We start from the raw sequence: 13,620 nt of genomic DNA on the forward strand, positions 1-13,620 counted from the left end.
AGGCCTGGTAATGCAATCTGCAACTTCTGGGATATCGTTTACCACAGTGTTTACACTCACATTGATTTGATCTGACATTACCCACACTGGCTACTGAGGTAGCTTTCGAACTAACTGGTGGTTTGCTCTGGTCTCGTCGAGAATAACCCGAAGTGGCTTTTCAATGACTAAAATCATCTAGGAATTTCTTTGGTGCCAACTGGACTGACCTACTGAATGATCTCTTACGCGAGTCTCTAGCTTCAAAATTAGCTTTCTTTTTCTCTTTCCCGAGCTCTTTAGCTTTATAGGCTCGCTCAACAAGTACCACAAACTCCTTTATCTCAAATATGCCAACTAACAATTTAATGTCTTCGTTCAGTCCATCCTCAAATCTTTTACATATTATGGCTTCGGTAGAAACACACTCTTGGGCATATCGACTAAGTCTCACGAATTTCCGCTCATACTCTATTACGGGCATCCGACCCTGTTTTAGCTCCAGAAGTTCATTACGCATCTGATCAATAAATCTCTGGCTAATATATTTCTTACGGAACTCAGTCTGAAAGAATTCCCAAGTCACCCGCTCTCTAAGAACCACTGATACTAGAGTATTCCACCAGTGATATGTTGTGTCTCGAACCAAGGATATGGCACATTTCAAACATTCATCTAGGGTACAAGACAGCTCATCAAACACACGGATAGTATTATCAAGCCAAAACTCAGCCCGCTCAGCATCATCATCATCCGTAGCTTTAAACTCTTTAGCCCCATGTTTTCTGATTCTATCAACAGGTGGCTTATACAATCTCAACGGATCACTTACTTGAGGTACCGCGTGTTGGAACACTGGTGCCTCCAAGGCGCAGTGAAAAATTAAAAAAAAATTCCGACGATCCAAACTAAGGATCCATGTGTAAGGAACAAATCGGGGTGATAAAAAGGTTTCGAAATTACTGAAACTTCAATCTGAGTAGACAGCGACACCTAGGCAACAGGAATGTTGAACCACTATCGAACCAAGCCGCAACCTTTTTTGATGTCGGCCTCTACGTAGTCCACCCGATTGACAATGAACGGTAGAAATCCCAGAAAACTAATTTCAGATAGTATTTTGCTAAACGGCTGCTAAACCACATTGCATATTTTCGGGCTAGTTTTTATATATCCTTTTTAGGGTTTTTACCCTTGCTATATATAACTCCCTCTTAATTGGTATATATTTATAACGAATTTTAATTCATTAAAATTAATCCGAACATAATAATTATCATTCAAATAAATATAATAATGTTTAACCGAAAATTATAATTACATTAATTATAATAAATATTTCGGTAAACTATATTTATTTAAACTTATATACGAACTAAATTCATATATCAATAAAATTATGTTCTGGTTATGTGTACAACATCCTTGTACATATAGTATGTTCAACAATTTGATTGCCCAATTAAATTAATTCTATAATTAATTTAATTCATGTGACAGCCAAGCAATATACCAACTATGTTTTACCTCGTTCATTTCAACCATAAGGTGTGAGCCTATAGGTTCTTGTAACGTTAGCAATAATATTAGAAGGATTCTAATGTTACAAACAATAAGTGGCATCTAGCAATGCATCAATGCTACCTAAGTTACAAGAAGTCATGATTCGACATAACCTTTTGTGATTAACCTTTCATGCATTAATCCTTAAGTCTTATATCTTTGGAATGGACACAAGTCATGGAATAGTCACAGTTGCATATTCCATCCCATGTTTCTTGATACCTTGAGTAGACTATGATACACAAATAAGTATGACATCTGATATCAACTTATTTGAGCATGGCCATGCATTTCTAGCCTCACTCAATCAAGTGGCCTGAGATATTACTCCCATTATGTAGGAGAGACTTATCCTATATTGATCAACTATATCCCTCAACATAGATTGTGGTATATCCAACATCAGTCTTTATAGAACAACCAGTTACGGTGTTTGTTTGACTGTATCAAAATATACAACTCACTATGTTGGGATAAAGATGATCTCAAGTATGAGGATCGTATACATATTAATCACTATGAGTAATGTTATGACAATTACATAATAATCCAAGAAACATACTCATAGCGGGTCAGTCCAAGATGTTGTTCTCTAACACACATATTCATGCATTGATTCTGACACTCCATATCAATGACAACTCTTTATCATCAATCAACTACATGTTAGTCTTAATGCATTATTATTGTCCTAGCCAACAATAATACTTGACTAAGGATCTTTTAAGAATAATCATATTATTCTCAGGACATTATTATATAATAGTTTATTTATGCACACAGAAAAGAAACTGAAATAATAATGGCAACGCCTTATATTAATAAACATGATAAACCAAGTATGTTATTACAACCATCTCGTGATTGATCTTTGGGCATACTCTTACACCGCAGGCATCGAAGATGGATCAATCGGGGGTGGAGGTTGTTGTGCAGCCAGGTTAGTCTGAATATATTGAGTAAACCAATCATTCATCATTTGATAAAAGGCTTGTCTAGCCTCCCCTTCCTAGTTATTTGAAATCAATTGAGAATCAACCGGTGCTATCCCTTGTGCGGGAGCAGGAGCTACACTCTCGACATCATCAACTACAGCTATTTCGGGATCCATTTACTATATGAAAACGCATTTCAAATGTCAGAAGTCATCACACTATCGCAGTATATAATTATGGCATGTATAGCTAAACTCACACACGTTACGTAGTCCTAGAACCGACTAAACCGTAGCTATGAACCAATAAAATGTAACACCCCTAGCTAGTATCCATCACCAAATTAGGGTAGAGACATTACCAACCATGTCACAGCTCAGACAAACAAGCATTTCACTTTATAGATTGAACTTACACTTTATGCATATACATAACATATGTCACATCATTAACCGAATATTACACATTATTATATTTATTTATTTACATCCATTCAAAAATATGTAATTTATTAATGGTTTAATAAATAACCAGCATATAAAAGATGCAACATGTTTCACCAACTCAACTTAACCAATTTTAGACACAATGACAACTTAATATCAAAACATGTGAAACTCACTATATTTTCAAGCTGACATTTAAGCATGTATAACTACACCTGTTGAAGCTTATAATAAACCAATTATAACATATTACATAATTTAATAAGCAATCATGCATACATAACTAATACATTATAACTTAGCCGAATATGCTATTAATGCATATATACATGGTGTGCATTTTATCCTGAAAATAAAGGCTACACTTAGCATTAATTACATATTAAGCAACAGTCCAATATGTTCATGCAATACATGCAACACCTACTATTTAACAACGGAATGATTTAAGCTAGCATACATTCAACCATCACTTTATTTATCACATTACATATTTCCATTATTAACTAACTAATATACCAAGTATATATATTACGCTATAATTCTATCATAGCCGAACTCTATTACCTAGGATTACATACATATACAAAGTTTCCATTATCATTTACCAATAATCAAACTTATAAAGATGTTTTAACCAAAGACCTGTAAATCAAGACTAAACATAGTAAAAAAATCTCATATATACCGTGTAATAGTAAGAAACACATCCAAAGCAATCAAACATACTTATGACCGATTTTTACTATGTCACATAGAAGGTCATAACCAAACTTAATATACAACCATATAACACAATTTTTTTAGGTATTCATAGCACACGGCATCTTGACCAAAATGGAGTTAAACCATAACTATATCGAAACTAAATTCAAGCAAAATAATTAAGCCATTTTCGCATGCCTAATATACATTCATTTTCAAAATAACTAATTCCAAAGCCAGCCTATACATGCCATAATTTAAGTTTAGCATATAAGGTACCAAAACGGTAGATAGTGTGATGAACTTAGCGACAGAGTCCCCTAGCTTGTAGCTTGACTCCAAATCTATAAAACAAAGACAAATATACACACAATAAGCTATTTAAGCTTAGTAAGTCATAAGCAAATAAACAAACCGATAATATAATCAACTTAATTTAAAAAAAATTCAATATCATTAACAAGCTTATTCTCAACTTACATCTTCAACAATAATATACCACACACATATATCGATTACCTTGGCCGAATATTCACAAAGTTAAATCATAAAACCATTGCTCAATTTTCAAAAGCCAAAATGTCTTAATATAACAAACATACACTTACTCAATTATATAAGTTCAAGAACCATAATTTAATATCACGTACATATACTTCTTTTATGCCCGAATATAAATGACCACTTATATATGCATATCCAAAAATTAATTCCATAATTTACATACCATTTGTTGAAAGTCGAATACACTTGTTGAATTCATGTATATTTAACCTTACATCACATTTAACTTATCAACTTTCAAGTCACATACATACCTTATTATTAATAGCTAACAAGCTAAATCATACCTGGCCTTTTAGCCCATTTTACACATTCAATCACGATTACCTTTGCTCAATGAACCATTTGGAATTGGATAGGACACTCTAATAATCACATAAATCATACAATGCCAAAGTCCCAGACGTGGTCTTACATGTAGCCACATATCAATGCCGCTGTCCCAGACAGGGTCTTACTCGTAAACACATATCAGAATCACAAATCGATGCCATGGTCTTACTCGCTCACATACAGCAGAATCCTATGTCATGACATATGTATCCTAGCTATTCCTAAGGGTCATACGAGGCTTTCGAACGTCGTAACTCGACCGAAACAAATTCTCGTACAAGATTACCAAGCTTATACATATTCAGCAATTGCATTTATAATATCATATATTTCAATTCAGCATCTATAATTTACATTTAATTAAAAATTAAATACGTCTATTTGCTTATAAACTTACCTTGGATGGCGAAAAACGGGACGGGGCTGCTAGTCGACAACTTTCGTTTTTCCCCGGTACAAATCTGATTTCTTTGGTTCTTGATCTAAACATAGTCAAATTAAGCCCATTCAAACATTTTTTCATTCAATTTACTCCAAAAACACATAAATGGGAAAATTACCATTTTACCCCTAACATTTACAATTTTTATAATTTAGTCCCTATTGCACAAAGCACAAAATACACAAAATTTCAAAGTGTCCATGTTAGGTCGAATGGTAACCATATCTATACAAGCCTATATATTTCATTAATTTCACATTTTAGTCTCTCAAATTATTTTTTTTCAATTTAGTCCTAATTACTCAAAATCATCAAAAACTCTGATACAAAATATGTTAATCTAAAACATATCTTTCATATTTCACCATCCAAAAACAAAAATCATAAGTTATCAACAAGGGCATAACTCAAAATATTAATCAAAATAAAAAATTAAAGCTTGGGTCTTGAAGGTTACTAAGCAACGATCTCAAAAATATAGAAATTATCAAAAACCAAACTGAATACTTACCTTAATTGAGCTTAAAACCACCCGAACCCTAGCTTCCTTTCTTTTCTTTTTCTTTTATTAAGTTTCGGCTATGAAGAATATGAACACTCAAATGACTTTATTTTTTTATGTTTTATGTTATATTATAACATATAATAACTTAATGTTTAATTTACTTATATACCCATAATAATATAATATAAAAACAATGTAACATATGTCTTATACCGTCTCACTTATGCATTAATGGGATATTTACAACATAAATGCCCCAACTTAGAAAGAAACTAACAATTTGGCCCTTATGATTTAAATTGTGAAGTTTTCAATTTACGCGATTAAGTCATTTTATTTAATCAGAAACCTAAATGATAAAATTAAATCACGAAAATTTCATAGATATAAATTCACACAAAATAAACACATGAAATAATTTTAAAATATTTTTTTGACTCAGATTCGTGGTCCTGAAACCGTCGTTCCGATTAGGGTCTAATTTGGGCCGTTACAACCTTTAGGTGATGGAAAGAAGACCTTGACCCATTACCTAGGAAGGTAAGAACCAAAGGTATCAGTTTTAGGTGAAAGCCACACTACGAGAGTGATAAGTTCGATAGAAGAAACAGGTTGACACCACTAACTAGCAGATAAGTCGAGTCTTGGATGAAATTTGAGAGATGAAAACCTCACAAATGACATAAAATTCATTCCAGAAACAAAAAGTCTATACAACTAGAAAAATTCATCGTCCACTCGCCCATGCTCTCTTTGGCCTCGGTTCTTTTGTTCCCTTTGCCTTTCACTTTGATTTGACCCTTGGTCACTTTCGACATCACTAGGGTCATATAAATCATAATGGTTGAACCTTGGTCGGCCTCGATTTCTTTGGGGACTTTAGAGAGTTCTCTCCCGCTGGGCCCTCTTTCTGACTTGATCTAGTCGTTCTTGGATGGGCTCGAGCTTTCGATCGAACATGTGCTCCATCTCATGCATAAGGGCTTGGAGCATCAAGTCCGGCACTCCTCCTCGAAACGCTATGTTTCTAATTGGTTGTCAGCCTCTGCCTTCTGCCATGTTTCGTTCAGGACTTATAGACATAGAAATAGAAAACCTCACAACAAAGCCTCACATTCATTTAGAACGAAAGGAGATGGCACTCACACTCGTGTTTGCACTCTTTAATTGGCTTTTATTCTCTTTAATACTCTCACTTCACTTGTGCCTTTTTCCACTCAGTTCTCCTCTTGTGATTTCATAGAAGACTTGTTTAGACTTTATCTTTAGTCTAGGGGTCAGCTTCAAGGGGGTTTACAAGGGTAATGATGAATAGGTACAAGGTTGGCTGAAATAAAAAAAAATTAGTCTTGGAGTGTGGCAGATTAGTGCTGATTTGTAGATAAGAAAGCTTTTGAAGATCGGGTAGCAAATGATCGCTTCAATATTTTTTTTATAACTTCAAATTTCTTTTAATTACAATTTGCTGAATATAAAGGAATGCTTTTGATACAAAAAAAATTTTCACGAACCTATTCCAGGATAGCTACGAATGTCCATACTTCTCGTTTTTGAAAGCTCTGATACCAAATGATGTGACCACGGCCTTGTTGAGATGTCCGAGTTGTTTATGTGCTCGGTTGTCAAATGAAGAAGTATCTCTCTATTTTGAAGTAAGGTTTGAATTTGGCTAAGTATGGAGTTAGGTAACAAAGATAGGTTCAAAATGGCTAAGTTTATGATGCTATAGGTTTGTCTAACAAATAATTAAAAAGGAATGTTTGATAGCTTGGATAGAATGGAAATATTACTTAAGGGTCAAGAACAAACCAACACTATAGGTAAGTGCTGACCTGAGACTTATAAGACTCTTAAGTTGATCTAGGCGATAAGTTGGGACCTTGACTCGTCACCTAGGAAGGTAAGTGATTTGACCATGCCCGAAGCTTAACGAGTTCTAATTCTGATTCCATCGAGCTCCCTAAATGTCCCATAACTCGAGCTCGAGCTAAGCGACTTAAAGAAGCCATTTCAGCTTTAATCACTAAAATTTGAGAAGAACACAAGCTCAATGCTAATGGAGAAGCTTAGGCCAGCTCTTTTAAGAACCCTTGCACCCTTGTGCAAGCTGAACTCAGCTCGTCTCCAGTTCCCCAAGCTCCAATCAGCTTGAATCAGCTTGTTTGAGCTTAATTTAGCTACTTTTCAGCTTGTTTTCTGATGTAAGCATGCCCAGGAGCTCACCAAGCACGAGTCTAGATCACATCGACCTTCCTAAAGGCTCAATGACCCGAGCCCGAGCTGAGCAATTTCAAGAAGTTATTTCAGCTTTATTTTCCCAACTTCGGGACAAATCAAAGCTCTATGTCAATGAGAAAGCTCAGACCAGCTCCCTAAAGAACCCTTGCATCCTTGTGCAAGCCAAACTCAGCTCCTTTCCAGCTTTCCAAGCTCCATTCGACTCAAATCATCTCACTTGAGCTTACTTCAGCTCATTTAAGCTCAATTTCATTCCTTTCCAACTCGCATCTTTTATCATTCAAATAAATTAAGTTTTTGTTTTAATTTTAATTAACTTATTACATCTGATGTCTGAATTTTCTAGCTCAAATCAGTTTATTAATCGTTTTCACTTGTTTGAGCTAGCCGAATTTATTATACTAGTTGGTCACTAATTAAGTGTGTTTAATTTAGCTTAGTATGTTATTTAATTTGTCTAGATGATGTTATGTTTATGTTCAACTAAATACGCATTTGAATTAATGTGTTCATTGCTTGAATAGGTTCAGACGAATTTCGAAGAGGAGTTAATGCAATGTGCATGTACGACCGGTTAAAACGAATGGAGAGATTCATGCATGGCCGACTACAATGTTTGGTGACTGATTGTTTAGCTTCTCCAAGCAACTATTCTGCCAAGGAGTAGCTGTTCATTAAATTTCCCAAGCTGGCCAAACATCTCCCTAAGGCAGCCTTGATGGCGTTCACACTAGCCGATTTCCCCATTCACATATGAAGACCATTGGGCTATTAGCATTCACACTCAAGTGGCCTTTCAAACTTTGGTGTTCACACATCTAATGAACATTCAAGCTACCCCAATCAATGAATACACCTATTCGCTGAACAATACAAATTAATTAAGCTCATTTAAGCTCATGGTTGAACCTAGACATGTCCAACCAGCTCCCAATGCTTCCAAATACATTCAGCTGAAATTACTTCATCAAGAAACTGACTTGTGGTTTCCCAAAGGCTGAACATAGACGTGGAAGACTTATGGTTTTGATTCTAGAACATTCAGCTCATTTATGGTCGAATTACTTATCCTTAAAGCTAGCCATTTTATCCATTCGACTATCTCTTATTAGGCTATAAACAGTTTACTAATTTCTGATGTAAAGGAATTTTTCCATTTTATTTGAATGAACATTTTTTCTTGTGAGGTTAATTTCCTCTCCAATTTCGTACAAGTCTCGAGTGACTTATCTAGCTTGCTAGTGGCGTCTACCCGAACTTGTTTCTGAACTTATCACCAAGCATTGGTATGGCGTTCAACTATCCTTCTACCAACCATTTTTACCACCTTAAAAAATATAGGAACCGAGGTGACACTCTTATAGTGTTGAATCGCTCCTGAAATTTAAGTTCTCTTTTCGTTTCCATCATTCGCCAAAATTATCCATCTTTGCTTCCTTTAGCCAAACCTACCCTAGTCAAAATTAAGCCTAGTCTTTTGAGTTTGTTTTGATAACTTATCCAATACATAACCAAATTCTCAAATACTTAAAACCGAATGATACTTTCTCAAAGACGATCGGGCAACTTGATCGACTCAACTATCTACGTCGGGCTGGATCACATCATTTTCTTTATCATTAGAATAAACTAAGTTTCTATTCTAATTAGTTTATTTTGCTACAGCTCCTTAGTTCATTTAATAGCTCACTTCAGCTTATTTGTGCTTTTCACATCATTTGAGCTAGCCAAATTAATATGACAGCTAAGCTTTTATTAAATATGTTCTAATTTAATTAATATGATTATTAATTTGTCTAGATTATAATTTATTAAGGTTTAGCTGAATCTATGTGTGATTTAATGTGTTCAATGTTTGTTTGTAGGCATAGCCGAATGCATGAAGGTGCAATTAACACAAGGTTCATGTACGGCTTAGTGCAACATATGGAAGGGTGCATGCATAATTAAGGTTCAATAGATGGCATATAAAGGAACACATGTATTTGGGACGTTCATGCAAGAGGGAGCTACTGAATGTTCATGTATATGAAGATTCATGGACCGTAATTCTGGAGAAACATGCATTGGGACGATTCATGCATGTTGGGCAACTCCATGCATATTCAAGCTGACCATTTAAGTATTCAAGGCATATTAAAGCTTCATTTGGCCAAGGGAGATGAAGAAGTATTAAAGGGCTGCACGTTCATAGAATTAGGGCTGTTCTTCAAGGCTACATATGCATGAATACATCAAGTGAAGCAACATGATGGTTCGGCCAATTCATGAACCATCGTTAAGCATGACCCAAATTTTAATGCTATATGTGTGGACATGTTAAATACAAATATGAACAGATTTAAGATTAGTTTGAACACATTTAGATGCTGAATTTCAATAGGCACTTTAGGCTTATAAATAGTTGTTGTAATCATGTAGAAAAGGACTTTTGCCATTTTTATTGAATGAAACTTTGTTTCTGTGAGGTTAACTTCCTCTCAAATTTCGTATGAGTCTCGAGCGACTTATCTAGCATGCTAATGGCATCAACCGAACTCTCTCTAAACTTATCACCATTTCTTGGTGTGGCATTCTCCTATCCATCTACCAACCATCTTTCATCTTAAGCCATATAAGACTCGAGGCGATACTCGATTTAGTACTGAATCATTCTTGACGCTTAAGTTCTATCATCATTCTTCATCAACCGTTAAGCTATCTTACTTTCTTGTTAAACCGACCTATCCATATTTGACCCACCTAAACTCTATCAAACTTTCACCCACTTTGAACCTATTTCAACATATATCTCCATACTTAACCAAAATTCACCCATTCACGAAATTGAATAAAACTTCTAGTAGACGATCGGGCAATTTACGTAGACTCGACTCATTGAATCGAGCCAGATCATGTTATTTGGTATCCGAGCTATTAAAACGAGAAGCGTCGACGTTCGTAGCGATTCCGGAGTAGGTTCATTATTAAAAAAAAGTTTCAAATTAAAAAAAAATTTCAAGTTGTACACAAAGTTCTCTTGTATTCATTCAATAGTATTTGAAGTTACAAAAAAAAAGAAGAAGAAGAAGTATACGAAGTTAAAAAAAATTTTGAGTATAAAAAAATTAATGAAGTGTTGCAGTTCTTGTTTATTCATCCATTTGTAATCCCGATCATCAGGTTGTTCGTTCTTCTATCAATTGCCCCCCCAATACCACACTTAAACCCAAAATTTTCTTTGTTTAGCCTACCTCACACCTTTTACATTACGACCCTTGAAACCACTTTGAAACTGACCCAAAGCAGCAAATAAGTCTAAAAGAGATGAAACACAAAATCACGAGGGAGGGAATTGAGTGGTAAAAGGCACGAGTGTGTGAGTGCATGAGAGTGTTGAAAAAAAAGTCTAAAACGAGTGCAAACACGAGCGTGAGTGAAAACATTTAATTTTCTTTCCAAGTGACTAGTGAGGCTTTTGTGCGAGGTATTCATTGTCCGTTTTGTGTTTTTAACATTTTTCTTTTTGGCAACAAAATCATGTTTGGAGAAAAGTTTTTAGAATCTAAATTTTAGTATTTGATGAAAGGGATGGAGTGCATTCTTGATTGAAAAATCAAGCCTATCCAAGAAAATCGAGATCATCGAGCAAGAACCCAATGGGAGCAAATTTATCCAAGTGAAAGGAAGAAAATGAGATTACTAAGGAGACAAACATCCAATGAATATGAGAAAAGAGACCCTTATCAAACTTCCTATTCCTCAAGGAATTTTGGTCGAAATAAAGCCAATTTTGAGTTCGAGTCCTTCCGAGATAACAAACAAGAAGGTCAAAATATCTCTTCAAGTGCATCAAGGCATTCAACATCAGAGGAGTCCTTGCAAAGAGATGAACATGGTTCGTACGTAAATCATTCCATTCATACCCTACGAAAATCATCTCATTCTGGATCATTTGTAAAATCTTCATATTGTAATGAAAGAACAAAGCAAAAAGACAAAGAAATAAAAAGAAAAGAGAGGCAAGAAAAGATAATATGAGAGAATGAACGAATTTTAAAATAAATTGAGAAAGAAAAACAAATCGAAAAAGAAAAAGAAAACGAAAGAGAGAAAAAGAGATTGAGAGTGAAAAAGAATGTGAGAAGGAAAAGAAAGTTGAAAAAAAAGTGAGTTTAAAGAAATAAAAGAAAAGAGTGTTCTCGAAGAAAAAAAATGAAAGAAAAAGATGATAGTGAGCAAGAACAACTGAGGAGTGTTTCCACTAACCAACATGTGAGTTTTCCTCGTGTTGTTTCTTTTCAGGTTTCTGAAGATTCGATTGATAAATTCCAACTTCAATACTTTTCCAGTGAGAGACTATTCTATTTGATCGAAAGAGGTAAGGTTAAAGGTAGAATCCAACCAGAAGTGCTTAAAGGTAAGGAATTTTTAGCAACTGAGGCACGACAAACAGGTTTGAAAGTTGTCGATAAAATTTTTGATAACTTAGTTTTTAAAAGTTCTCCTTATTTTGAAACGGTTACTTGTTATTCTTTGTTTGTGGTTGATAAATACGTTCTAGGTGAAAGCATGAGAAGTTGTTTTCTTTATTTGTTTTGTGACGAAAAATCTATTGATGTTGTTTGATTAGATTGACAATCACCAAATATGATCTTGCATGATAACGAGTTTTCACGAAAAGCGTTTAAGTTGTTTGATTGTGGTGATTATGTGAATCATTTAATGCCTTGTGTGAAATCCTTAAATTTGTGCAAATCTGTTCTGATGAATGTCAAGAGGTTTGATCGTTTGAATCTGTGTTTGCACAAACCCTTTTGGTTCGGCATGTTTAATTTATTGACAAAAATGAAGCCCTTGCTACACTTTGGAACAAGTAATCAAACTCGTGTGTTCAAACCTGGAATTTTTCATTCTGGTTCGATATGTAGGAAAATTAAGCATCCTAAATTTTGTGCGACCATTTTATGTTTGTTCGATGCTTGGACTTTAACTAAGGAAATGAAATTTAAAGATTTTGATTACAACTTAAAATCGTTCCTTGTTCATTTTATGTGGCTATATATGAAATTCTTGTTTCATCTTGAAAAGGTAAGACCCATCTTTGTTTTTGAATCGCGGCAACTAAAGTTAAATGTTTGTGATTATATTGCTGATATAGTTATTTGCCCTTCTTTGATTAATGTTGATTCTTTTGTATTCAATGAAGCCAAGGAGAGTTTTTTTAATGAAAATTGTTGCATTGACCAATGTGTGGATGAAGTAAGATTAAATCATCACCAACACATCTCAAGCCTGTATGATAAAAGGTTTACATGTAAAATGTTTCATTTATTTGATTGTGATGATGATGTGTCGTTTATGCTTTGTTTTGTAAATTCTGCATGTCTATGTAAATCTGATCAAGCGAGACTTGGGTTATATAATTGCTTGAATGATTGCTTAATCTCATTTTATTTGTTCAATATGAAAAGATCAATCCATAGAAACTTTGTGAAGGTAAGTTTGAGCGCGATGTGTGCTTGATTGACGTTTGGCACTTAGTTAAGAAAATGACACTTGTGCAATTTCGAATTGATTCCTCTGCTTTCATTTTTTCCGGCCTTGAAGATCCATTTTGACAAGGTAAGACCTATTTATACACTTGAATTCAACAATGATTTACTTGCTATAGTTTGGACTAAGGATTTAGCGCGAGTCTGTAAGTTCATAATTCGATATGTCCCTAATCCTTTTCTTTATTGTGACAATGATACTTTGAAAAGGCTCATTACAAACCTTTTCGAATCTTATGTAACTTTCAAGTTATTATCAGCCATTCTACCCCATTTGACAACTAAGGGCCTTGTGCCAACGAAAGCTTTGTCACGAGCAAGTGGCCCGACTTGAAGACAAGTCGCTTTAAAGAAGTGAGAATGACGTGACCACGCC

This window comes from Gossypium hirsutum, chromosome A08 (assembly GCF_007990345.1).
Source record: "Gossypium hirsutum isolate 1008001.06 chromosome A08, Gossypium_hirsutum_v2.1, whole genome shotgun sequence".
In the NCBI taxonomy this organism is placed as follows: domain Eukaryota; kingdom Viridiplantae; phylum Streptophyta; class Magnoliopsida; order Malvales; family Malvaceae; genus Gossypium; species Gossypium hirsutum.